The sequence below is a fragment of the Paralichthys olivaceus genome, chromosome 8, assembly GCF_024713975.1.
Source record: "Paralichthys olivaceus isolate ysfri-2021 chromosome 8, ASM2471397v2, whole genome shotgun sequence".
NCBI lineage: Eukaryota > Metazoa > Chordata > Actinopteri > Pleuronectiformes > Paralichthyidae > Paralichthys > Paralichthys olivaceus.
In genome coordinates, this window is record NC_091100.1 from 4,935,413 (window position 1) to 4,963,328 (window position 27,916).

The window sequence follows — 27,916 nt, forward strand, 5'->3', positions numbered from 1 at the left end:
ATATACAGTCATCAATAAACTCCCCTTGACTCCGACACACTGGACGTTAAACTTTCTCATCTAAGGTTCATGCAAAGCCTTGAATCTCACCTCTCATGAGTCAGAGCGCCATCAAGTGAAGCCGGATGTTACATGATTACTTGGCTTCGTATCAAAGCCTTCCAAATTGACTGTTATCAAAATTGTAAGTGCAACTTTACACCGAGCACTAAAAACTACAGATGAGCTTTAATGGCGGCGCCGCGGAGGCAGCTGCTGTAATTTCATTCAGTGGCTGGATCCCAGCTCTGGGGCAAAACTGTGGCAGGTACATTACGACAGAAATAGTCGGGGCAAAATGTTAATGTGCAACATTAAAGCCAAAAGACCAGACTGGGGCTGCAGTGTTTCCTAAACACAACAAAGAAGGTTTATTTCTGAGCTTGTGGCCTGTTCTACATCCTCCTGCACAGTTTCTCAGCTCAGAAGTGACATGCAGCAAGTAAACTAATGTGACACAGCATTTTTGTCGCACTCTTAAAAAGCAGAGGGAGTAAAAGTATTTTTATCAGTGTGAGCAAGTATACATATATACATATTTTCTAACTTGAAATGTCCCCGACACACTGCTGTGAATATAGAAGCGCTGGTATTAAAATGGACCAGATTTAACCTGGGAGCTGCGACTCTGCCAAGAGGTTGCAGGTTAAATCTGTGGACAAACAAGATGATCGATGGCACCGAAAGCAAAAGAGCACAAGTTCTGAAACACAGGCTAAGGTCGGGGGAACGGACCGTCTGTGTGACCCTCCTGTTGCTGAGCCACAAACAACTTGCAGACATTGATGCAAATCACACAACAAAACCATAACATGCGTCGTTAAATAAATTCATTTCACGAAAACAATCGTGTTTGTGGCTCAAATAATGACCAAGAATAATATAGATTGAAGTCAAGTTTCCTCAGCTCCACACTTTGCTGCATGCAGCCTTCAGCTGGAACAAGCATTTAGACACAAGGATTGTGTTTCTACTAATATTTACGGTGCCTGATTTTCTGTGTGTGTGTGTGACAGGGTCTGTAAAACTATGGCAAAGACAGAAAGAAGATAGTGACATGGTTTTCCATCATTTCCATCATTCATCTCAATTGTCGTTTTCACCATCCCAGCTGTCTGTCTCTCTCTCTCTCTCCCTCTCACCACAGCAGTAACCTGGGGAGCAGGTGAGCAGCGCTTCCATTACATCCAGCTCCCGAATTCAGTCAACAACCCGCTGGTGTCTGTCACACACACAAACGCACACAAACACACACACACAAACACACACACACAGACAAACACACACAAACAACACGAGCTGAGTGGTGTGTGGAGAAATGTACAGGACATAAATACTTTTAACCATAATGTATTTATCAGGACGTGGCAGTATTGTGTGTGTGTGTGTGTGTGTAAGTTTGAGTATGTGTGTGCATGTGTGAGTGTCGGAGAGAGACAGACAGAACTGAAGAGAGAGAGGAAGAGGGAGAGATGCTTTCCACCATGAGTTATAGTTTGTAGCCTCGGCCATTTGTCTGGTGAAGTTCCAAAGCCAAACTTTGCAAAAGTTTTCAGACAGGCCATAACACGCTCCACCTACCAGAGCACATAAGCTCTGCTTTCTATTACGGAGGAATCTCTCTCTCTCTCTCTCCTCTGAGCTCTCTCACTCTCTCAGCAGCGAGGCCTCATATTTCACTGCATGCTCTGAACACAACAGATAACTACAGTGGAGCTGCTTGTTGGGGAAAAAATGATCAGTCCACTTTTCTGAGAGTATTTTCTGGGAGAGAGTCATGGAGTCACGTTGTCCGTCTAAATAAATGAGCTCTTAAAGGAGTAATTCACAGAAAATCTCTGTTCTGAGCATCAAATTCAAATCTCACTGCAGCTTCAGTCTGATGGGATTCTTAGAAATTAGTTGTCTGGTTATAATAATAAGAAACTTTCTCAATTCAATGATAATCAAAGTAATTAACCTTATAGTTTGGACTTAGCATTAACACTTAGCGATTTGTCTTCCTTTCACTGGAACAGCTGGACTCCCACCAGAGGGTGGAACATGCACCATTCTATTTCTATTTTTATTTTTGTCCTCGTGTAATTTCTGAGCATGGCTCGAGGGGAGCCTGGGACTCAAGCATTTCATCGCCAGCAACTGCTAAATTTAATTGTTGTGCATGTGACAATAAATGTGAATCTTGAATCTTGAATCAGTCAGGTCAGCATTCAAAGTCGAAACAAATAAAAAAAGCTGTTAAAGAAAACGTACATTACAGTTTGTTCCTATCAGGAGAAAATGACACGACGCCATTTAAAAAAAATCACAAGTCAAACCTACAGAACAATCAAATCTGATGGAAATTCAATAGTTTCAAAGTTTAAGTTAAAAGAAGGTTACAGTCTCCTCATCACGTTCCTCAGGTCTCACGTAGTTGCTCTTTTCATTTTAGATTGTCTGGCTTTTCTCGCCACAAATAACAGGATATGAATTCACATGCATGAAGCATCTTTGTATTAACCTTGCGTGTATGAGCTCGGCTTGTCACTGTAACATCTCAAACTGCTCCTGCTCTCGATCATCTGCATTGTTTCAGTTTGCTCCAAACACATTTTCCACTGGAGGTTTTATTTTCAACCCGTTGGTTTCGTTTGTTTCTTTGTCATTCAGCAGGAAAACACAAAAACTCCTTGATTGATTACCAGGAAACTTGGTCAAGGAAGAACCCATTGAATTGTGGTGCAGATCTGGACACAAGTGGCTGATCCAGGATTTCTTTTATCACTCTACCATATTTTGGCAGATTTCCAGAGGGAATAATACAGATGTCTATGAATGTGAGTGCGGTGAGTGTGAGTGCCAAATAAAAGTCTCGGATCCAGTGAACTTAAATGTAGTTTCTTCGGGGACTGTTGGGCCTTGGTGGAGGTATTCATTCTATTGAGTGACATTCCAGCTCCACAATGCTGTGTCCTTGCACTGAAGCTCAGAGGCTCCACCTAGAGTGTTGCATTATGTCTTGTCCTGGCAAGAACGTATACATCACTGCTGGAGAAATGTATTATAGAGACTAGTTTGAAAAATGTCTATGAACATTTTTGACACAACTGATGTGTCGTCCTCTGCAGAGAAAATAAAAAAGCTACAAACCACAAACCACTCAGAGGCGCTGAAAGTATTTGATTCCCAAAAGATGGACCTCTAACACGTCCTGAACAGGGACAGGTCACAAAGACCACCGTGTGCAACACCACGCTGAAGCTGGACAGACACGTAATGGCAGCAGATTCGCGCGGTGGATTCCGCTGCTCGTGTGCGTTCATCCTGGCAGGTGTGTAAAGTCGCGTCTTTTCGGAAACACCGGGGTAACAGCAGCGTTCCTGTGTGGTTATTGGAGTCCATTAGTTTTGCATGTGTACAATGTGGGAGCCTGACAAATCCTTTTATATCAGAGAGTGTGCATGTGTGGGTGTGTGTGTTTATTTGTCTGGGATCACACAAAGCTTTCAGACATGTTTATCTTCAACATTAGTGTGTGTCCGAGAGTGTGTACGTGTGTGTACCACAGAGTGTGAAATCCCATTAAGCGTGTTAAAACCCTCTCTGGCCTACTGCCTTCTCAGAGAGAGAGAGAGAGAGAGAGAGAGAGAGAGAGAGGGACACCTGTGTATGTGTGCGTGTTTTCAGTGCAGGACTAAAAGTGTGTGACACTGTGTGTATCAGCTTTCAGAGAAGTGGTGATGATTTTCCTTTTGTACAATTATTTCACGTATGATATTGTGGGCATCGTATCACACAGGAAACAAAAAACTGTCCAATCAGCTGAGATTCTGTCTCCGTTCTTCCATGAGGATGTAAAAACTTCAGACGTATATTCAGCACAACACACACTGAGTCCTCAATGTGCCAACAAAATAAGTAGGTTACACCTATAGGCTTTTATTTGGATCTGCGCCAACTTGCTCACACTTTTTAGTCAAGATCCATAAATTATTCCATGAAATATCGATGAAAATGTTAAATAAAGTGGAAAAAAGGATTCCTGGATCTGCTCCCTGATTCGGAGCCACGTCCTTCCACCAAGTTCTGTGATAATCCATCCGGTACTTGTTGTAATCTTGTTTAAAAATAAATAAATAAACCAACCAACAAACACAACTTGGTGGTAAATACATGAAGCACATAACAGACTGCAAATAAAATCCACAACAAGGAATGCATGTTGTCATATTCTACCTTTGAGTCATGATAAATACAATTTCTTAAATGCAATCTGAAATGTTATAAATTAAATAATGATTTTTAAAAACTGGAGCATCGTTAGAAAAAGCAAATGTAACATATTCAAGTTTTAATTCACCGTTCAAAATCTAACAAGGAAATACACTAGATGGCTACACTAGATCTATATCCTTGTCAAATATTCTAGAGAACTTAATAATGGACAAGTTCATAATCCACTTTTACTTGAATATATATTTAACCGATTGATTAATTGACTGAATTAAAAACTCTCCGTTTGTGAACAAAATGAAATCTAGCACTTCTTCCTTCTGTGGTCTTTGCTATGATTTGCTTATTCAATGCAATTTAATATTTAATGAAGCTCTGACACGTTCCACCTCTGCTTCCCTTCTCTTCTTCTTTTCTCCTCTCTGAATACTAAACACGTTACATAACCGTGCAGTGCTACAGAGGATCATCCATGGCGTCTCACATGTTCACTTCCCTCTGCTGGGGAGTGACAAGCGGAGCACCGCAGGGCCGATGGAGATGTGTATCAGCAGAGCCTGTAATTCTGCTATAACCCCGACACTGAGAAGACAAAGAGGGAGAAGGACGGACAGGGAGGCTCCGCAGCCGAAAGACAGAGACAGATGACACGCAAATATTGCGCTGTGATGAGAAAAAGTAAAAAGAGCGTGTATCAATAGTGTTGTTATTTTCTCCCACTGCGTCCCAGTTGCTCTCCCCTTCAACACAGGGGTGAGCATCTCCCCCTTCCTGTCAACACCACAGGCCGGGCTGCAGGCACTGGAATATTTCTATAATAGAAATGTCTGTCACGCTCCGTGTTTCCATATCTCTTATAGAAACGTCCATCACGCCGGGTCTGGACGTCAGCTCAACCACCACATCCCCCACCCCTCGCTCCATCACCACTACCCATCAGCCCCCTCTTTTAAAAGCCCCCAAGGCGGAGACACGGCGGGGGGGGGAGGGGGGAAAATACTTATTGTTTCTTTCCCCCCCATCAGGGATGTGTGATGTTGTGTTTTCTGTAAGTCAATCACTCTGATAAAAGAGAAGGGGGGGGGGTGATGAGGATGGGAAACAAACGACGTTCTCATGGAAGACACACACACACACACACACACACACACACACACACTTGTGCCGGTCTCTGGGCAGAGAGAGGTGTAGTTGAACTTGCCTCGGAGCAAGCTGCTTTTTGATCGCTCCTTTATAGTCTCTCTCTCTTTCTTCTTTTCCACCTCACTTCGTTTTGCAGCGTAATCTAATGTAATCCAAACGGCTCACTCTCATCGATCGCACAAATCTCATGTGTCATTTGCACCTTGTAAAGTGTGTGTGCATGTTTGCGTGGTACACACACACAAGTAGTTCTGTTCCTCCCTGCACAGACTGTGTAATACGCTGTGATCTGACGTCCCCAAGACACAGAGCAAAGATTAATTCTTCACAAGCTTGTGCACGTTTTGACATCTCCACGTCCCCAGGGATCATTCCGCCTCATGGTGAAAACACGGGCGGAAGGTGTTCACCATCTTTTATTGAGTTAAATCTACATTTAATTAACCTTCTGAGGTGTGAAAACTGCGAGAGAGACAACACCAACAAGGCCGCAGAACTATAGATGAAGTTTTACATGAACAATATAGCAAAGGTTCCAAGGACAGAACGATAGAAAGACAGACTGAGAGACAGATCAGAGAGAGAAAAAAGAAAAAAAAAGACCCAACTTATTCCGAGCAATGACAACTCCCATGGATTCAACTCGCACAGCTCCAACGGAGGCTTTGAACTCTGTGAGTTTGTGAATTCAGCCTTTAAGCAGAGAAAATTACACGATGAACTCAAAGCATCATAACCAGCGTCTCACACGTCTCTGTCAGGGCTCCAGGCAACAAAGAGAAATACTGTAAACTACCAACGTCTGTGTTTCTGTGTTACATAAATACCAAAATTATTTGGGAGCGAGCCCAAAAAATAAGCTTATAAATCAACATCGAGCTTTAAGAGGAGCTGTGTACAACAGCGTCACAGGCGGGAGTGTTTCCAGAGTGAAATCAAGACGTTTGGAGTGAGTAGGAAATTAAACATTTATGTTGAGCATCTCTGATGTAAGGAAATACATAAACTGATGATGCTGTAGCTATTGTGCGTCACTGTTCAATTTGAGATCTGTGGCGATGGAGGGAGGCACTGTCGAGACGAGAGGATCACAGCTCCCACAATGCAGCTGTGCGCTCTGCATGTTAATTATTGTTAATCCTAATTTTTATAATCCTAGGACTGATCTTTGAATTTGTGTTTTCGCAGTAAACCTGAACATCTGCTCTAAAACATTTTGTAAGTGGTTCATTTGGGTCTGTGTGAAATTCTGCTTTGGTGAGTAATGATAACTGGCTCTATGAGCTGCCACTGATGTGAATAGTTCATCCATTCATTCATTCTTTATTTTAACACGGTGATACATCGAGGTGAGCATCTCATTTACATTTACACACAGAACGTCACCAGGACAGTTCAAGCTCAATCTAGAGAGACTGGAATGAGAAATAAGACTAGATGTCACTCAGTAGCACAAAAAGCAAAAGCAAGTTCACTCGATCTGCAACAAATTACACACACTTATAAATATCTATCTCTTAAACATGTCGGATCTTTCATTTCATCAATATCCAGGACTTATTCCCTGAGATATCAAGGAAAAGAACATTCCTGCATCCACACCTAAATGTTTCTCACGTGCAAAAATGAAAAAAAAGGAGAAAACAAATATCTCCGGTTGAAAAAGCGGAGTCCCACATGAAGGAGACACTGACTAAAAGATGTCGAGAGAGTTTTTGGTGATGAAAGCAGATGCTAGTGTGGATGTCACGTGATCTCCGGAGCAGAATTAGTACGTTACGTCCTGCCTCCGCCTGTTGCCCCACCCCCTCACCTGAACACTCTGGAGGACTTGTAGCTGTTGCATCTGAACGGAAGTCTGGGCCCAAGTCTGTGGACATCTTCCTCAGGACATGTCTAAAAAAACGGCTTAGCAAACGGACCGGGGTGAAAGAAGTAAACACGGAGTGGTTTCTGCTCCGCTCCGCTTCTTTCCTGTCGAGTAGCGAACACCAGAGGTTTGTTGTCAGCTGATGACTGTACATGTGTGGTTCTCATCCTCGGACACTGTTTGACATTGTTCTTATTCAGGTGGTAAAACAGGTTTGTAATGTTTGACTCTGTTGTGGTGACAAAGCTGCAGCATCATTTGCAATGTAAGGTTTTCTGGTCCATGTCAGAAGTTTCATAGTGGAACCGCCACCATGCGACAGAGGTCGCCGGTTGGAGCCGTTGGGGATTAAGACGTTGTTACGCCCCATTCATGCTTCTGCGTCCAAGCTACACCGTAGACCTGTGCCCTACGCAGGGCCGTACACTGTACCCTGAGGTGCACCTCCCCAAAAATGTAACTACTAAAGTGACGCAGACATGAACTGTGATCAGTCAGCCTGGTAACGTCACATCTCCTGCAGACTCGCAGCCTGTTTTGAGTCAAGTTGAAGGAACGAACACGGACGTCTTTCTTTTCTTTTCTTCGTTGCAGTTCTTTTAGAAGAAAGTATTGCTCTTCACACACAACATCGGTTTTCATCTGATTTAACAAAACCATCACGATTCAAATCAAGTTCAAAATATTAAATTAATTGGATATGGATTTTGTGAATTAAGCTTTAAATTAGATCTGGAGATCAGCATCACCCTGTATGTTCCCCTGTGGTTTCTCACAGTCACTAATGTGCAGGTGGTGATCAAGTCCCGAAGAAAATCAATGAGCAACCACATTTGTCCTCCAGCCGATAAACTGTAGTGAAAATAAACTAGTATCTACCAACAGTAGAAACGTTATCAATCCAGAACCTCTGGAGAACCCAATGTAGGAGGCGTTGTCCTGGCAGATTAATAAATATATTTGGTGATTACAGTTTTCACCGAATTCAAGTCAAAACAATAGAGGAGCTACTTTGAGAGAAACATGTTTTAGTGCAGCCAAATGAGACATGTTATTTTAATAAAGATGTCAGTCAGAAATAATTGCAAATCGGGATCTGATTCCATGCTGCGTGTGACCCGAGTAATTTTCCACATAACAGCAGGGCGCAGTGAGAGAACTTCACTGATTTCGCTGAGGAGTTGGAGGAGAGCAGCTCGACTCATGCAACAAACTACAGCTCAGTGTAGCTGCTCTCGTTTGTTTCCGTCCCTGCAATATTTTAAAAAACGGAGAAAAAGAAGTCAAAGATGACGACATCTCGTTCTGTCGGAGCCGTCTGGATGAGCAGTCGCGCTTCGCTCCATGAACTCTGATGACATTGCATTTCCTGCAGATGCGTCACAACGAAAACAGTCGAATGTTTTAAAGTGAAGCAGCAGCAGGAAGTGTTTGCATCAGCTGTAACACAGCTCCGTGCACACACCGTGCACAGACGCTGAACAGTAAACAGTGAGATAAAGTTGTATTGGATCAGATACAAGCTTCATTTCTTGTGTTTGAATTTAGTGAGTGAGTCAAAGACTTTATCACGACCAATAAAAACTACTGTGGAGAGAATGTGAACACAGGTGACTGTGGAATAAAACTTTAAAAAAAAAGATAATATAATTATAACTACAAACAAATAACAGATATCAGTTAATATAACTGTGTTCTGATGATAAACCATCACATGCTGAAATAGAAAACTTTATATGGTACTTTTACTTATTTGAATATTCTTTTACTGAATTCAGAGTTTTACTGAGTTCTTCCTCCAGTTCTTGTTTGTGAGCAGGATTATAGAAAATCCACTGAACAAATTTCCACAAAACTCATTAAGAGGAAATCTTTACTTCAACAGTTTGGTTCTCACTCAGCCTCATTTATGTTTCTATTTTGTTTCTCAGAATTTTCTCTTAAAACTCCCTCAGAGAAATTAAACTTGAATGAGTTATGTCGTTAAACTTATTAGTGGCTCAGTTTTCCTCCTTTGAACAAGAAGATTCATTTTTTTTCTTCTACTGCTCAAAATGTCAGAGAGAATTTTTTGCTTTACTCTCTTTAATATTTCTAAATGTTTAGTTTTTTCTGGACATTTTCCCAGATTTCCCAGAAAATAATTCATGGATGCTGAAGAAAAAGATCTGGCGTATCGAGGGAGCTGATGAGTGTGTGCAATGTGCTGTGGCTGGATTGAATTTAAGGGTACTGTTGGGCCTTGGTGGAAATATCTGCTTGACTGAAGTCATAGTTGTTGATACATTTTCTCTGGATGCAGATACAGAATGGATTGGCACACACACACACACACACACACACACACACTAGGCAGTTTTTTCTCAGGTTTGCGTCTTGATGAGGACCTCTCTAAAACTTTGAGAGAAGCATTTAAACAGGCTCTAGATACATTACAGTGAAAACAAAGTGAGGACCGGCCTAAATGTCCTCAAAATGGTGCTAACTCCAAAGGTTAATTACTGGCAGTGGTCCTCACTAAGATAGAAGTACAAATACACACTAACACACTTGCTGCTGAAATATTGAAATTAAATTTGGACTAATTTTTCTGTGGGATTATTCCAGGGATTATTAATAAAGGGTGGCCTGCCACGCAACCACACCGAATTTCAGCACATTTCGAGCAAGCAGCGCGGAGTTATTCACCCTATGGTGAATTAGGGTTAGGGTTGCAATTAGGGTTAGGGTTAGGGTTGTGATTAGGGTTAGGGTTAGGGATGAAAACCTATAGGAGTTCAAGATATTCTTCAATAACTTTTTTTCTGAAGGTCATAGAGACTTGGAAGTCGGTTCCATCTCCACTAAGGTGGCTATGCCCGATCCATTGGTACCACCCCCGAGCTTCTACGACCTTTGGAAGGGGTAGGGTTAGGGTTGTGATTAGTGTTTGATTTTTTGGTTGTGATTAGGGTTAGGGTTAGGGATGAAAACCTATAGGAGTTCAAGATATTCTTCAGTAACTTTTTTTCTGAAGGTCATAGAGACTTGGAAGTTGGTTCCATCTCCACTAATGTGGCTCTGCCCGATCCATTGGGACCATCCCCAAGCTTCTACGAGCTTCGGAAATGGTAAAACCACCAAATCTAAAAAAAAATGTACAAGATATTTTTGAATAACTTTTTTTCTGAAAGTCCTAGAGACTTGTGCATTTCATGATTAATAAAGGGTGGCCTGCCACGCAACCACACCGAATTTCAGCACATTTCGAGCAAGCAGTGCGGAGTTATTCACCCTATGGTGAATTAGGGTTAGGGTTGCAATTAGGGTTAGGGTTAGGGTTGCAATTAGGGTTAGGGTTAGGGTTGTGATTAGGGTTAGGGTTAGGGAAGTATACCCATTGGAGATCAAGATATTCTTCAATAACTTTTTTTCTGTAGGTCATAGAGACTTGGAAGTCGGTTCCATCTCCACTAATGTGGCTATGCCCGATCCATTGGTACCATCCCCAAGCTTCTACGAGCTTCGGAAATGGTAAAACCACCAAATCTAAAAAAAAATGTACAAGATATTTTTGAATAACTTTTTTTCTGAAAGTCCTAGAGACTTGTGCATTTCATGATTAATAAAGGGTGGCCTGCCACGCAACCACACCGAATTTCAGCACATTTCGAGCAAGCAGTGCGGAGTTATTCACCCTATGGTGAATTAGGGTTAGGGTTGCAATTAGGGTTAGGGTTAGGGTTGCAATTAGGGTTAGGGTTAGGGTTGTGATTAGGGTTAGGGTTAGGGTTGTGATTAGGGTTAGGGTTAGGGAAGTATACCCATTGGAGATCAAGATATTCTTCAATAACTTTTTTTCTGTAGGTCATAGAGACTTGGAAGTCGGTTCCATCTCCACTAATGTGGCTATGCCCGATCCATTGGTACCACCCCCGAGCTTCTACGACCTTTGGAAGGGGTAGGGTTAGGGTTGTGATTAGTGTTTGATTTTTTGGTTGTGATTAGGGTTAGGGTTAGGGATGAAAACCTATAGGAGTTCAAGATATTCTTCAATAACTTTTTTTCTGAAGGTCATAGAGACTTGGAAGTTGGTTCCATCTCCACTAATGTGGCTCTGCCCGATCCATTGGGACCACCCCCGAGCTTCTACGAGCTTCGAAAATGGTAAAACCACCAAATCTAAAAAAAAATGTACAAGATATTTTTGAATAACTTTTTCTCTGAAAGTCCTAGAGACTTGTGCATTTCATGATTAATAAAGGGTGGCCTGCCACGCAACCACACCGAATTTCAGCACATTTCGAGCAAGCAGCGCAGAGTTATTCACCCTATGGTGAATTAGGGTTAGGGTTGCAATTAGGGTTAGGGTTAGGGTTGTGATTAGGGTTAGGGTTGTGATTAGGGTTAGGGTTAGGGAAGTATACCCATTGGAGATCAAGATATTCTTCAATAACTTTTTTTCTGTAGGTCATAGAGACTTGGAAGTCGGTTCCATCTCCACTAATGTGGCTCTGCCCGATCCATTGGGACCACCCCCGAGCTTCTATGAGCTTCGGAAATGGTAAAACCACCAAATCTAAAAAAAATTTTACAAGATATTTTTGAATAACTTTTTTTCTGAAAGTCCTAGAGACTTGTGCATTTCATGATTAATAAAGGGTGGCCTGCCACGCAACCACACCGAATTTCAGCACATTTCGAGCAAGCAGCGCAGAGTTATTCACCCTATGGTGAATTAGGGTTAGGGTTGCAATTAGGGTTAGGGTTAGGGTTGTGATTAGGGTTAGGGTTAGGGTTGCAATTAGGGTTAGGGTTAGGGTTGTGATTAGGGTTAGGGTTAGGGAAGTATACCCATTGGAGATCAAGATATTCTTCAATAACTTTTTTTCTGTAGGTCATAGAGACTTGGAAGTCGGTTCCATCTCCACTAATGTGGCTATGCCCGATCCATTGGTACCACCCCCGAGCTTCTACGACCTTTGGAAGGGGTAGGGTTAGGGTTGTGATTAGTGTTTGATTTTTTGGTTGTGATTAGGGTTAGGGTTAGGGATGAAAACCTATAGGAGTTCAAGATATTCTTCAATAACTTTTTTTCTGAAGGTCATAGAGACTTGGAAGTTGGTTCCATCTCCACTAATGTGGCTCTGCCCGATCCATTGGGACCACCCCCGAGCTTCTACGAGCTTCGAAAATGGTAAAACCACCAAATCTAAAAAAAAATGTACAAGATATTTTTGAATAACTTTTTTTCTGAAAGTCCTAGAGACTTGTGCATTTCATGATTAATAAAGGGTGGCCTGCCACGCAACCACACCGAATTTCAGCACATTTCGAGCAAGCAGCGCAGAGTTATTCACCCTATGGTGAATTAGGGTTAGGGTTGCAATTAGGGTTAGGGTTAGGGTTGTGATTAGGGTTAGGGTTAGGGAAGTATACCCATTGGAGATCAAGATATTCTTCAATAACTTTTTTTCTGTAGGTCATAGAGACTTGGAAGTCGGTTCCATCTCCACTAATGTGGCTCTGCCCGATCCATTGGGACCATCCCCAAGCTTCTACGAGCTTCGGAAATGGTAAAACCACCAAATCTAAAAAAAAATGTACAAGATATTTTTGAATAACTTTTTTTCTGAAAGTCCTAGAGACTTGTGCATTTCATGATTAATAAAGGGTGGCCTGCCACGCAACCACACCGAATTTCAGCACATTTCGAGCAAGCAGTGCGGAGTTATTCACCCTATGGTGAATTAGGGTTAGGGTTGCAATTAGGGTTAGGGTTAGGGTTGCAATCAGGGTTAGGGTTAGGGTTGTGATTAGGGTTAGGGTTAGGGAAGTATACCCATTGGAGATCAAGATATTCTTCAATAACTTTTTTTCTGTAGGTCATAGAGACTTGGAAGTCGGTTCCATCTCCACTAAGGTGGCTATGCCCGATCCATTGGTACCACCCCCGAGCTTCTACGACCTTTGGAAGGGGTAGGGTTAGGGTTGTGATTAGTGTTTGATTTTTTGGTTGTGATTAGGGTTAGGGTTAGGGATGAAAACCTATAGGAGTTCAAGATATTCTTCAGTAACTTTTTTTCTGAAGGTCATAGAGACTTGGAAGTTGGTTCCATCTCCACTAATGTGGCTCTGCCCGATCCATTGGGACCATCCCCAAGCTTCTACGAGCTTCGGAAATGGTAAAACCACCAAATCTAAAAAAAAATGTACAAGATATTTTTGAATAACTTTTTTTCTGAAAGTCCTAGAGACTTGTGCATTTCATGATTAATAAAGGGTGGCCTGCCACGCAACCACACCGAATTTCAGCACATTTCGAGCAAGCAGTGCGGAGTTATTCACCCTATGGTGAATTAGGGTTAGGGTTGCAATTAGGGTTAGGGTTAGGGTTGCAATTAGGGTTAGGGTTAGGGTTGTGATTAGGGTTAGGGTTAGGGAAGTATACCCATTGGAGATCAAGATATTCTTCAATAACTTTTTTTCTGTAGGTCATAGAGACTTGGAAGTCGGTTCCATCTCCACTAATGTGGCTATGCCCGATCCATTGGTACCATCCCCAAGCTTCTACGAGCTTCGGAAATGGTAAAACCACCAAATCTAAAAAAAAATGTACAAGATATTTTTGAATAACTTTTTTTCTGAAAGTCCTAGAGACTTGTGCATTTCATGATTAATAAAGGGTGGCCTGCCACGCAACCACACCGAATTTCAGCACATTTCGAGCAAGCAGTGCGGAGTTATTCACCCTATGGTGAATTAGGGTTAGGGTTGCAATTAGGGTTAGGGTTAGGGTTGCAATTAGGGTTAGGGTTAGGGTTGTGATTAGGGTTAGGGTTAGGGTTGTGATTAGGGTTAGGGTTAGGGAAGTATACCCATTGGAGATCAAGATATTCTTCAATAACTTTTTTTCTGTAGGTCATAGAGACTTGGAAGTCGGTTCCATCTCCACTAATGTGGCTATGCCCGATCCATTGGTACCACCCCCGAGCTTCTACGACCTTTGGAAGGGGTAGGGTTAGGGTTGTGATTAGTGTTTGATTTTTTGGTTGTGATTAGGGTTAGGGTTAGGGATGAAAACCTATAGGAGTTCAAGATATTCTTCAATAACTTTTTTTCTGAAGGTCATAGAGACTTGGAAGTTGGTTCCATCTCCACTAATGTGGCTCTGCCCGATCCATTGGGACCACCCCCGAGCTTCTACGAGCTTCGAAAATGGTAAAACCACCAAATCTAAAAAAAAATGTACAAGATATTTTTGAATAACTTTTTCTCTGAAAGTCCTAGAGACTTGTGCATTTCATGATTAATAAAGGGTGGCCTGCCACGCAACCACACCGAATTTCAGCACATTTCGAGCAAGCAGCGCAGAGTTATTCACCCTATGGTGAATTAGGGTTAGGGTTGCAATTAGGGTTAGGGTTAGGGTTGTGATTAGGGTTAGGGTTGTGATTAGGGTTAGGGTTAGGGAAGTATACCCATTGGAGATCAAGATATTCTTCAATAACTTTTTTTCTGTAGGTCATAGAGACTTGGAAGTCGGTTCCATCTCCACTAATGTGGCTCTGCCCGATCCATTGGGACCACCCCCGAGCTTCTATGAGCTTCGGAAATGGTAAAACCACCAAATCTAAAAAAAATTTTACAAGATATTTTTGAATAACTTTTTTTCTGAAAGTCCTAGAGACTTGTGCATTTCATGATTAATAAAGGGTGGCCTGCCACGCAACCACACCGAATTTCAGCACATTTCGAGCAAGCAGCGCAGAGTTATTCACCCTATGGTGAATTAGGGTTAGGGTTGCAATTAGGGTTAGGGTTAGGGTTGTGATTAGGGTTAGGGTTAGGGTTGCAATTAGGGTTAGGGTTAGGGTTGTGATTAGGGTTAGGGTTAGGGAAGTATACCCATTGGAGATCAAGATATTCTTCAATAACTTTTTTTCTGTAGGTCATAGAGACTTGGAAGTCGGTTCCATCTCCACTAATGTGGCTATGCCCGATCCATTGGTACCACCCCCGAGCTTCTACGACCTTTGGAAGGGGTAGGGTTAGGGTTGTGATTAGTGTTTGATTTTTTGGTTGTGATTAGGGTTAGGGTTAGGGATGAAAACCTATAGGAGTTCAAGATATTCTTCAATAACTTTTTTTCTGAAGGTCATAGAGACTTGGAAGTTGGTTCCATCTCCACTAATGTGGCTCTGCCCGATCCATTGGGACCACCCCCGAGCTTCTACGAGCTTCGAAAATGGTAAAACCACCAAATCTAAAAAAAAATGTACAAGATATTTTTGAATAACTTTTTTTCTGAAAGTCCTAGAGACTTGTGCATTTCATGATTAATAAAGGGTGGCCTGCCACGCAACCACACCGAATTTCAGCACATTTCGAGCAAGCAGCGCAGAGTTATTCACCCTATGGTGAATTAGGGTTAGGGTTGCAATTAGGGTTAGGGTTAGGGTTGTGATTAGGGTTAGGGTTAGGGAAGTATACCCATTGGAGATCAAGATATTCTTCAATAACTTTTTTTCTGTAGGTCATAGAGACTTGGAAGTCGGTTCCATCTCCACTAATGTGGCTCTGCCCGATCCATTGGGACCATCCCCAAGCTTCTACGAGCTTCGGAAATGGTAAAACCACCAAATCTAAAAAAAAATGTACAAGATATTTTTGAATAACTTTTTTTCTGAAAGTCCTAGAGACTTGTGCATTTCATGATTAATAAAGGGTGGCCTGCCACGCAACCACACCGAATTTCAGCACATTTCGAGCAAGCAGTGCGGAGTTATTCACCCTATGGTGAATTAGGGTTAGGGTTGCAATTAGGGTTAGGGTTAGGGTTGCAATTAGGGTTAGGGTTAGGGTTGTGATTAGGGTTAGGGTTAGGGAAGTATACCCATTGGAGATCAAGATATTCTTCAATAACTTTTTTTCTGTAGGTCATAGAGACTTGGAAGTCGGTTCCATCTCCACTAATGTGGCTATGCCCGATCCATTGGTACCATCCCCAAGCTTCTACGAGCTTCGGAAATGGTAAAACCACCAAATCTAAAAAAAAATGTACAAGATATTTTTGAATAACTTTTTTTCTGAAAGTCCTAGAGACTTGTGCATTTCATGATTAATAAAGGGTGGCCTGCCACGCAACCACACCGAATTTCAGCACATTTCGAGCAAGCAGTGCGGAGTTATTCACCCTATGGTGAATTAGGGTTAGGGTTGCAATTAGGGTTAGGGTTAGGGTTGCAATTAGGGTTAGGGTTAGGGTTGTGATTAGGGTTAGGGTTAGGGTTGTGATTAGGGTTAGGGTTAGGGAAGTATACCCATTGGAGATCAAGATATTCTTCAATAACTTTTTTTCTGTAGGTCATAGAGACTTGGAAGTCGGTTCCATCTCCACTAATGTGGCTATGCCCGATCCATTGGTACCACCCCCGAGCTTCTACGACCTTTGGAAGGGGTAGGGTTAGGGTTGTGATTAGTGTTTGATTTTTTGGTTGTGATTAGGGTTAGGGTTAGGGATGAAAACCTATAGGAGTTCAAGATATTCTTCAATAACTTTTTTTCTGAAGGTCATAGAGACTTGGAAGTTGGTTCCATCTCCACTAATGTGGCTCTGCCCGATCCATTGGGACCACCCCCGAGCTTCTACGAGCTTCGAAAATGGTAAAACCACCAAATCTAAAAAAAAATGTACAAGATATTTTTGAATAACTTTTTCTCTGAAAGTCCTAGAGACTTGTGCATTTCATGATTAATAAAGGGTGGCCTGCCACGCAACCACACCGAATTTCAGCACATTTCGAGCAAGCAGCGCAGAGTTATTCACCCTATGGTGAATTAGGGTTAGGGTTGCAATTAGGGTTAGGGTTAGGGTTGTGATTAGGGTTAGGGTTGTGATTAGGGTTAGGGTTAGGGAAGTATACCCATTGGAGATCAAGATATTCTTCAATAACTTTTTTTCTGTAGGTCATAGAGACTTGGAAGTCGGTTCCATCTCCACTAATGTGGCTCTGCCCGATCCATTGGGACCACCCCCGAGCTTCTATGAGCTTCGGAAATGGTAAAACCACCAAATCTAAAAAAAATTTTACAAGATATTTTTGAATAACTTTTTTTCTGAAAGTCCTAGAGACTTGTGCATTTCATGATTAATAAAGGGTGGCCTGCCACGCAACCACACCGAATTTCAGCACATTTCGAGCAAGCAGCGCAGAGTTATTCACCCTATGGTGAATTAGGGTTAGGGTTGCAATTAGGGTTAGGGTTAGGGTTGTGATTAGGGTTAGGGTTAGGGTTGCAATTAGGGTTAGGGTTAGGGTTGTGATTAGGGTTAGGGTTAGGGAAGTATACCCATTGGAGATCAAGATATTCTTCAATAACTTTTTTTCTGTAGGTCATAGAGACTTGGAAGTCGGTTCCATCTCCACTAATGTGGCTATGCCCGATCCATTGGTACCACCCCCGAGCTTCTACGACCTTTGGAAGGGGTAGGGTTAGGGTTGTGATTAGTGTTTGATTTTTTGGTTGTGATTAGGGTTAGGGTTAGGGATGAAAACCTATAGGAGTTCAAGATATTCTTCAATAACTTTTTTTCTGAAGGTCATAGAGACTTGGAAGTTGGTTCCATCTCCACTAATGTGGCTCTGCCCGATCCATTGGGACCACCCCCGAGCTTCTACGAGCTTCGAAAATGGTAAAACCACCAAATCTAAAAAAAAATGTACAAGATATTTTTGAATAACTTTTTTTCTGAAAGTCCTAGAGACTTGTGCATTTCATGATTAATAAAGGGTGGCCTGCCACGCAACCACACCGAATTTCAGCACATTTCGAGCAAGCAGCGCAGAGTTATTCACCCTATGGTGAATTAGGGTTAGGGTTGCAATTAGGGTTAGGGTTAGGGTTGTGATTAGGGTTAGGGTTAGGGAAGTATACCCATTGGAGATCAAGATATTCTTCAATAACTTTTTTTCTGTAGGTCATAGAGACTTGGAAGTCGGTTCCATCTCCACTAATGTGGCTCTGCCCGATCCATTGGGACCACCCCCGAGCTTCTATGAGCTTCGGAAATGGTAAAACCACCAAATCTAAAAAAATTTTTACAAGATATTTTTGAATAACTTTTTTTCTGAAAGTCCTAGAGACTTGTGCATTTCATGATTAATAAAGGGTGGCCTGCCACGCAACCACACCGAATTTCAGCACATTTCGAGCAAGCAGCGCAGAGTTATTCACCCTATGGTGAATTAGGGTTAGGGTTGCAATTAGGGTTGTGATTAGGGTTAGGGTTAGGGTTGCAATTAGGGTTAGGGTTGTGATTAGGGTTAGGGTTAGGGAAGTATACCCATTGGAGATCAAGATATTCTTCAATAACTTTTTTTCTGTAGGTCATAGAGACTTGGAAGTCGGTTCCATCTCCACTAATGTGGCTCTGCCCGATCCATTGGGACCACCCCCGAGCTTCTATGAGCTTCGGAAATGGTAAAACCACCAAATCTAAAAAAAATTTTACAAGATATTTTTGAATAACTTTTTTTCTGAAAGTCCTAGAGACTTGTGCATTTCATGATTAATAAAGGGTGGCCTGCCACGCAACCACACCGAATTTCAGCACATTTCGAGCAAGCAGCGCAGAGTTATTCACCCTATGGTGAATTAGGGTTAGGGTTGCAATTAGGGTTGTGATTAGGGTTAGGGTTAGGGTTGCAATTAGGGTTAGGGTTAGGGTTGTGATTAGGGTTAGGGTTAGGGAAGTATACCCATTGGAGATCAAGATATTCTTCAATAACTTTTTTTCTGTAGGTCATAGAGACTTGGAAGTCGGTTCCATCTCCACTAATGTGGCTATGCCCGATCCATTGGTACCACCCCCGAGCTTCTACGACCTTTGGAAGGGGTAGGGTTAGGGTTGTGATTAGTGTTTGATTTTTTGGTTGTGATTAGGGTTAGGGTTAGGGATGAAAACCTATAGGAGTTCAAGATATTCTTCAATAACTTTTTTTCTGAAGGTCATAGAGACTTGGAAGTTGGTTCCATCTCCACTAATGTGGCTCTGCCCGATCCATTGGGACCACCCCCGAGCTTCTACGAGCTTCGAAAATGGTAAAACCACCAAATCTAAAAAAATGTTTACAAGATATTTTTGAATAACTTTTTTTCTGAAAGTCCTAGAGACTTGTGCATTTCATGATTAATAAAGGGTGGCCTGCCACGCAACCACACCGAATTTCAGCACATTTCAAGCAAGCAGCGCAGAGTTATTCACCCTATGGTGAATTAGGGTTAGGGTTGCAATTAGGGTTAGGGTTAGGGTTGTGATTAGGGTTAGGGTTAGGGTTGCAATTAGGGTTAGGGTTAGGGTTGTGATTAGGGTTAGGGTTAGGGAAGTATACCCATTGGAGATCAAGATATTCTTCAATAACTTTTTTTCTGTAGGTCATAGAGACTTGGAAGTCGGTTCCATCTCCACTAATGTGGCTATGCCCGATCCATTGGTACCACCCCCGAGCTTCTACGACCTTTGGAAGGGGTAGGGTTAGGGTTGTGATTAGTGTTTGATTTTTTGGTTGTGATTAGGGTTAGGGATGAAAACCTATAGGAGTTCAAGATATTCTTCAATAACTTTTTTTCTGTAGGTCATAGAGACTTGGAAGTCGGTTCCATCTCCACTAATGTGGCTATGCCCGATCCATTGGTACCACCCCCGAGCTTCTACGACCTTTGGAAGGGGTAGGGTTAGGGTTGTGATTAGTGTTTGATTTTTTGGTTGTGATTAGGGTTAGGGTTAGGGATGAAAACCTATAGGAGTTCAAGATATTCTTCAATAACTTTTTTTCTGAAGGTCATAGAGACTTGGAAGTTGGTTCCATCTCCACTAATGTGGCTCTGCCCGATCCATTGGGACCACCCCCGAGCTTCTACGAGCTTCGAAAATGGTAAAACCACCAAATCTAAAAAAAAATTTACAAGATATTTTTGAATAACTTTTTTTCTGAAAGTCCTAGAGACTTGTGCATTTCATGATTAATAAAGGGTGGCCTGCCACGCAACCACACCGAATTTCAGCACATTTCGAGCAAGCAGCGCAGAGTTATTCACCCTATGGTGAATTAGGGTTAGGGTTGCAATTAGGGTTAGGGTTAGGGTTGTGATTAGGGTTAGGGTTAGGGTTGCAATTAGGGTTAGGGTTAGGGTTGTGATTAGGGTTAGGGTTAGGGAAGTATACCCATTGGAGATCAAGATATTCTTCAATAACTTTTTTTCTGTAGGTCATAGAGACTTGGAAGTCGGTTCCATCTCCACTAATGTGGCTATGCCCGATCCATTGGTACCACCCCCGAGCTTCTACGACCTTTGGAAGGGGTAGGGTTAGGGTTGTGATTAGTGTTTGATTTTTTGGTTGTGATTAGGGTTAGGGATGAAAACCTATAGGAGTTCAAGATATTCTTCAATAACTTTTTTTCTGTAGGTCATAGAGACTTGGAAGTCGGTTCCATCTCCACTAATGTGGCTATGCCCGATCCATTGGTACCACCCCCAAGCTTCTACGACCTTTGGAAGGGGTAGGGTTAGGGTTGTGATTAGTGTTTGATTTTTTGGTTGTGATTAGGGTTAGGGTTAGGGATGAAAACCTATAGGAGTTCAAGATATTCTTCAATAACTTTTTTTCTGAAGGTCATAGAGACTTGGAAGTTGGTTCCATCTCCACTAATGTGGCTCTGCCCGATCCATTGGGACCATCCCCGAGCTTCTACGAGCTTCGGAAATGGTAAAACCACCAAATCTAAAAAAAAATGTACAAGATATTTTTGAATAACTTTTTTTCTGAAAGTCCTAGAGACTTGTGCATTTCATGATTAATAAAGGGTGGCCTGCCACGCAACCACACCGAATTTCAGCACATTTCGAGCAAGCAGCGCAGAGTTATTCACCCTATGGTGAATTAGGGTTAGGGTTGCAATTAGGGTTGTGATTAGGGTTAGGGTTAGGGTTGCAATTAGGGTTAGGGTTAGGGTTGTGATTAGGGTTAGGGTTAGGGAAGTATACCCATTGGAGATCAAGATATTCTTCAATAACTTTTTTTCTGTAGGTCATAGAGACTTGGAAGTCGGTTCCATCTCCACTAATGTGGCTCTGCCCGATCCATTGGGACCACCCCCGAGCTTCTATGAGCTTCGGAAATGGTAAAACCACCAAATCTAAAAAAAATTTTACAAGATATTTTTGAATAACTTTTTTTCTGAAAGTCCTAGAGACTTGTGCATTTCATGATTAATAAAGGGTGGCCTGCCACGCAACCACACCGAATTTCAGCACATTTCGAGCAAGCAGCGCAGAGTTATTCACCCTATGGTGAATTAGGGTTAGGGTTGCAATTAGGGTTGTGATTAGGGTTAGGGTTAGGGTTGCAATTAGGGTTAGGGTTAGGGTTGTGATTAGGGTTAGGGTTAGGGAAGTATACCCATTGGAGATCAAGATATTCTTCAATAACTTTTTTTCTGTAGGTCATAGAGACTTGGAAGTCGGTTCCATCTCCACTAATGTGGCTATGCCCGATCCATTGGTACCACCCCCGAGCTTCTACGACCTTTGGAAGGGGTAGGGTTAGGGTTGTGATTAGTGTTTGATTTTTTGGTTGTGATTAGGGTTAGGGTTAGGGATGAAAACCTATAGGAGTTCAAGATATTCTTCAATAACTTTTTTTCTGAAGGTCATAGAGACTTGGAAGTTGGTTCCATCTCCACTAATGTGGCTCTGCCCGATCCATTGGGACCACCCCCGAGCTTCTACGAGCTTCGAAAATGGTAAAACCACCAAATCTAAAAAAATGTTTACAAGATATTTTTGAATAACTTTTTTTCTGAAAGTCCTAGAGACTTGTGCATTTCATGATTAATAAAGGGTGGCCTGCCACGCAACCACACCGAATTTCAGCACATTTCAAGCAAGCAGCGCAGAGTTATTCACCCTATGGTGAATTAGGGTTAGGGTTGCAATTAGGGTTAGGGTTAGGGTTGTGATTAGGGTTAGGGTTAGGGTTGCAATTAGGGTTAGGGTTAGGGTTGTGATTAGGGTTAGGGTTAGGGAAGTATACCCATTGGAGATCAAGATATTCTTCAATAACTTTTTTTCTGTAGGTCATAGAGACTTGGAAGTCGGTTCCATCTCCACTAATGTGGCTATGCCCGATCCATTGGTACCACCCCCGAGCTTCTACGACCTTTGGAAGGGGTAGGGTTAGGGTTGTGATTAGTGTTTGATTTTTTGGTTGTGATTAGGGTTAGGGATGAAAACCTATAGGAGTTCAAGATATTCTTCAATAACTTTTTTTCTGTAGGTCATAGAGACTTGGAAGTCGGTTCCATCTCCACTAATGTGGCTATGCCCGATCCATTGGTACCACCCCCAAGCTTCTACGACCTTTGGAAGGGGTAGGGTTAGGGTTGTGATTAGTGTTTGATTTTTTGGTTGTGATTAGGGTTAGGGTTAGGGATGAAAACCTATAGGAGTTCAAGATATTCTTCAATAACTTTTTTTCTGAAGGTCATAGAGACTTGGAAGTTGGTTCCATCTCCACTAATGTGGCTCTGCCCGATCCATTGGGACCATCCCCGAGCTTCTACGAGCTTCGGAAATGGTAAAACCACCAAATCTAAAAAAAAATGTACAAGATATTTTTGAATAACTTTTTTTCTGAAAGTCCTAGCGACTTGTGCATTTCATGATTAATAAAGGGTGGCCTGCCACGCAACCACACCGAATTTCAGCACATTTCGAGCAAGCAGCGCAGAGTTATTCACCCTATGGTGAATTAGGGTTAGGGTTGCAATTAGGGTTAGGGTTAGGGTTGTGATTAGGGTTAGGGTTGTGATTAGGGTTAGGGTTAGGGAAGTATACCCATTGGAGATCAAGATATTCTTCAATAACTTTTTTTCTGTAGGTCATAGAGACTTGGAAGTCGGTTCCATCTCCACTAATGTGGCTATGCCCGATCCATTGGTACCACCCCCGAGCTTCTACGACCTTTGGAAGGGGTAGGGTTAGGGTTGTGATTAGTGTTTGATTTTTTGGTTGTGATTAGGGTTAGGGTTAGGGATGAAAACCTATAGGAGTTCAAGATATTCTTCAATAACTTTTTTTCTGAAGGTCATAGAGACTTGGAAGTTGGTTCCATCTCCACTAATGTGGCTCTGCCCGATCCATTGGGACCACCCCCGAGCTTCTACGAGCTTCGAAAATGGTAAAACCACCAAATCTAAAAAAAAATTTACAAGATATTTTTGAATAACTTTTTTTCTGAAAGTCCTAGAGACTTGTGCATTTCATGATTAATAAAGGGTGGCCTGCCACGCAACCACACCGAATTTCAGCACATTTTCGAGCAAGCAGCGCAGAGTTATTCACCCTATGGTGAATTAGGGTTAGGGTTGCAATTAGGGTTAGGGTTAGGGTTGTGATTAGGGTTAGGGTTAGGGTTGCAATTAGGGTTAGGGTTAGGGTTGTGATTAGGGTTAGGGTTAGGGTTAGGGAAGTATACCCATTGGAGATCAAGATATTCTTCAATAACTTTTTTTCTGTAGGTCATAGAGACTTGGAAGTTGGTTCCATCTCCACTAATGTGGCTATGCCCGATCCATTGGTACCACCCCCGAGCTTCTACGACCTTTGGAAGGGGTAGGGTTAGGGTTGTGATTAGTGTTTGATTTTTTGGTTGTGATTAGGGTTAGGGTTAGGGATGAAAACCTATAGGAGTTCAAGATATTCTTCAATAACTTTTTTTCTGAAGGTCATAGAGACTTGGAAGTTGGTTCCATCTCCACTAATGTGGCTCTGCCCGATCCATTGGGACCATCCCCGAGCTTCTACGAGCTTTGGAAATGGTAAAACCACCAAATCTAAAAAAAAATGTACAAGATATTTTTGAATAACTTTTTTTCTGAAAGTCCTAGAGACTTGTGCATTTCATGATTAATAAAGGGTGGCCTGCCATGCAACCACACTGAATTTCAGCACATTTCGAGCAAGCAGCGCGGAGTTATTCACCCTATGGTGAATTAGGGTTAGGGTTGCAATTAGGGTTAGGGTTAGGGTTGTGATTAGGGTTAGGGTTTGGGAAGTATACCCATTGGAGATCAAGATATTCTTCAATAACTTTTTTTCTGTAGGTCATAGAGACTTGGAAGTCGGTTCCATCTCCACTAATGTGGCTATGCCCGATCCATTGGTACCACCCCCGAGCTTCTACGACCTTTGGAAGGGGTAGGGTTAGGGTTGTGATTAGTGTTTGATTTTTTGGTTGTGATTAGGGTTAGGGTTAGGGATGAAAACCTATAGGAGTTCAAGATATTCTTCAATAACTTTTTTTCTGAAGGTCATAGAGACTTGGAAGTTGGTTCCATCTCCACTAATGTGGCTCTGCCCGATCCATTGGGACCATCCCCGAGCTTCTACGAGCTTCGGAAATGGTAAAACCACCAAATCTAAAAAAAAATGTACAAGATATTTTTGAATAACTTTTTTTCTGAAAGTCCTAGCAACTTGTGCATTTCATGATTAATAAAGGGTGGCCTGCCACGCAACCACACCGAATTTCAGCACATTTCGAGCAAGCAGCGCAGAGTTATTCACCCTATGGTGAATTAGGGTTAGGGTTGCAATTAGGGTTAGGGTTAGGGTTGTGATTAGGGTTAGGGTTGTGATTAGGGTTAGGGTTAGGGAAGTATACCCATTGGAGATCAAGATATTCTTCAATAACTTTTTTTCTGTAGGTCATAGAGACTTGGAAGTCGGTTCCATCTCCACTAATGTGGCTATGCCCGATCCATTGGTACCACCCCCGAGCTTCTACGACCTTTGGAAGGGGTAGGGTTAGGGTTGTGATTAGTGTTTGATTTTTAGGTTGTGATTAGGGTTAGGGTTAGGGATGAAAACCTATAGGAGTTCAAGATATTCTTCAATAACTTTTTTTCTGAAGGTCATAGAGACTTGGAAGTTGGTTCCATCTCCACTAATGTGGCTCTGCCCGATCCATTGGGACCATCCCCGAGCTTCTACGAGCTTCGGAAATGGTAAAACCACCAAATCTAAAAAAAAATGTACAAGATATTTTTGAATAACTTTTTTTCTGAAAGTCCTAGCGACTTGTGCATTTCATGATTAATAAAGGGTGGCCTGCCACGCAACCACACCGAATTTCAGCACATTTCGAGCAAGCAGCGCAGAGTTATTCACCCTATGGTGAATTAGGGTTAGGGTTGCAATTAGGGTTAGGGTTAGGGTTGTGATTAGGGTTAGGGTTGTGATTAGGGTTAGGGTTAGGGAAGTATACCCATTGGAGATCAAGATATTCTTCAATAACTTTTTTTCTGTAGGTCATAGAGACTTGGAAGTCGGTTCCATCTCCACTAATGTGGCTATGCCCGATCCATTGGTACCACCCCCGAGCTTCTACGACCTTTGGAAGGGGTAGGGTTAGGGTTGTGATTAGTGTTTGATTTTTTGGTTGTGATTAGGGTTAGGGTTAGGGATGAAAACCTATAGGAGTTCAAGATATTCTTCAATAACTTTTTTTCTGAAGGTCATAGAGACTTGGAAGTTGGTTCCATCTCCACTAATGTGGCTCTGCCCGATCCATTGGGACCACCCCCGAGCTTCTACGAGCTTCGAAAATGGTAAAACCACCAAATCTAAAAAAAAATTTACAAGATATTTTTGAATAACTTTTTTTCTGAAAGTCCTAGAGACTTGTGCATTTCATGATTAATAAAGGGTGGCCTGCCATGCAACCACACTGAATTTCAGCACATTTCGAGCAAGCAGCGCAGAGTTATTCACCCTATGGTGAATTAGGGTTAGGGTTGCAATTAGGGTTAGGGTTAGGGTTGTGATTAGGGTTAGGGTTTGGGAAGTATACCCATTGGAGATCAAGATATTCTTCAATAACTTTTTTTCTGTAGGTCATAGAGACTTGGAAGTCGGTTCCATCTCCACTAATGTGGCTATGCCCGATCCATTGGTACCACCCCCGAGCTTCTACGACCTTTGGAAGGGGTAGGGTTAGGGTTGTGATTAGTGTTTGATTTTTTGGTTGTGATTAGGGTTAGGGTTAGGGATGAAAACCTATAGGAGTTCAAGATATTCTTCAATAACTTTTTTTCTGAAGGTCATAGAGACTTGGAAGTTGGTTCCATCTCCACTAATGTGGCTCTGCCCGATCCATTGGGACCATCCCCGAGCTTCTACGAGCTTCGGAAATGGTAAAACCACCAAATCTAAAAAAAAATGTACAAGATATTTTTGAATAACTTTTTTTCTGAAAGTCCTAGAGACTTGTGCATTTCATGATTAATAAAGGGTGGCCTGCCACGCAACCACACCGAATTTCAGCACATTTCGAGCAAGCAGCGCAGAGTTATTCACCCTATGGTGAATTAGGGTTAGGGTTGCAATTAGGGTTAGGGTTAGGGTTGTGATTAGGGTTAGGGTTAGGGTTGTGATTAGGGTTAGGGTTAGGGAAGTATACCCATTGGAGATCAAGATATTCTTCAATAACTTTTTTTCTGTAGGTCATAGAGACTTGGAAGTCGGTTCCATCTCCACTAATGTGGCTATGCCCGATCCATTGGTACCACCCCCGAGCTTCTACGACCTTTGGAAGGGGTAGGGTTAGGGTTGTGATTAGTGTTTGATTTTTTGGTTGTGATTAGGGTTAGGGTTAGGGATGAAAACCTATAGGAGTTCAAGATATTCTTCAGTAACTTTTTTTCTGAAGGTCATAGAGACTTGGAAGTTGGTTCCATCTCCACTAATGTGGCTCTGCCCGATCCATTGGGACCATCCCCGAGCTTCTACAAGCTTCGGAAATGGTAAAACCACCAAATCTAAAAAAAAATGTACAAGATATTTTTGAATTACTTTTTTTCTGAAAGTCCTAGAGACTTGTGCATTTCATGATTAATAAAGGGTGGCCTGCCACGCAACCACACCGAATTTCAGCACATTTCGAGCAAGCAGCGCAGAGTTATTCACCCTATGGTGAATTAGGGTTAGGGTTGCAATTAGGGTTAGGGTTAGGGAAGTATACCCATTGGAGATCAAGATATTCTTCAATAACTTTTTTTCTGTAGGTCATAGAGACTTGGAAGTCGGTTCCATCTCCACTAATGTGGCTATGCCCGATCCATTGGTACCACCCCCGAGCTTCTACGACCTTTGGAAGGGGTAGGGTTAGGGTTGTGATTAGTGTTTGATTTTTTGGTTGTGATTAGGGTTAGGGTTAGGGATGAAAACCTATAGGAGTTCAAGATATTCTTCAATAACTTTTTTTCTGAAGGTCATAGAGACTTGGAAGTTGGTTCCATCTCCACTAATGTGGCTCTGCCCGATCCATTGGGACCATCCCCGAGCTTCTACGAGCTTTGGAAATGGTAAAACCACCAAATCTAAAAAAAAATGTACAAGATATTTTTGAATAACTTTTTTTCTGAAAGTCCTAGAGACTTGTGCATTTCATGATTAATAAAGGGTGGCCTGCCATGCAACCACACCGAATTTCAGCACATTTCGAGCAAGCAGCGCGGAGTTATTCACCCTATGGTGAATTAGGGTTAGGGTTGCAATTAGGGTTAGGGTTAGGGTTGTGATTAGGGTTAGGGTTTGGGAAGTATA

At 42.1% G+C, this 27,916-nt stretch overlaps 1 protein-coding gene across 1 annotated transcript in view; it reads left to right on the top strand.

Annotated features, from left to right (window-relative positions):
- LOC109639572 (protein ELFN1-like) overlaps positions 1–27,916 on the top strand; it is a 136,741-nt gene that overhangs the window by 73,921 nt on the left and 34,904 nt on the right. The window lies entirely within an intron of this gene.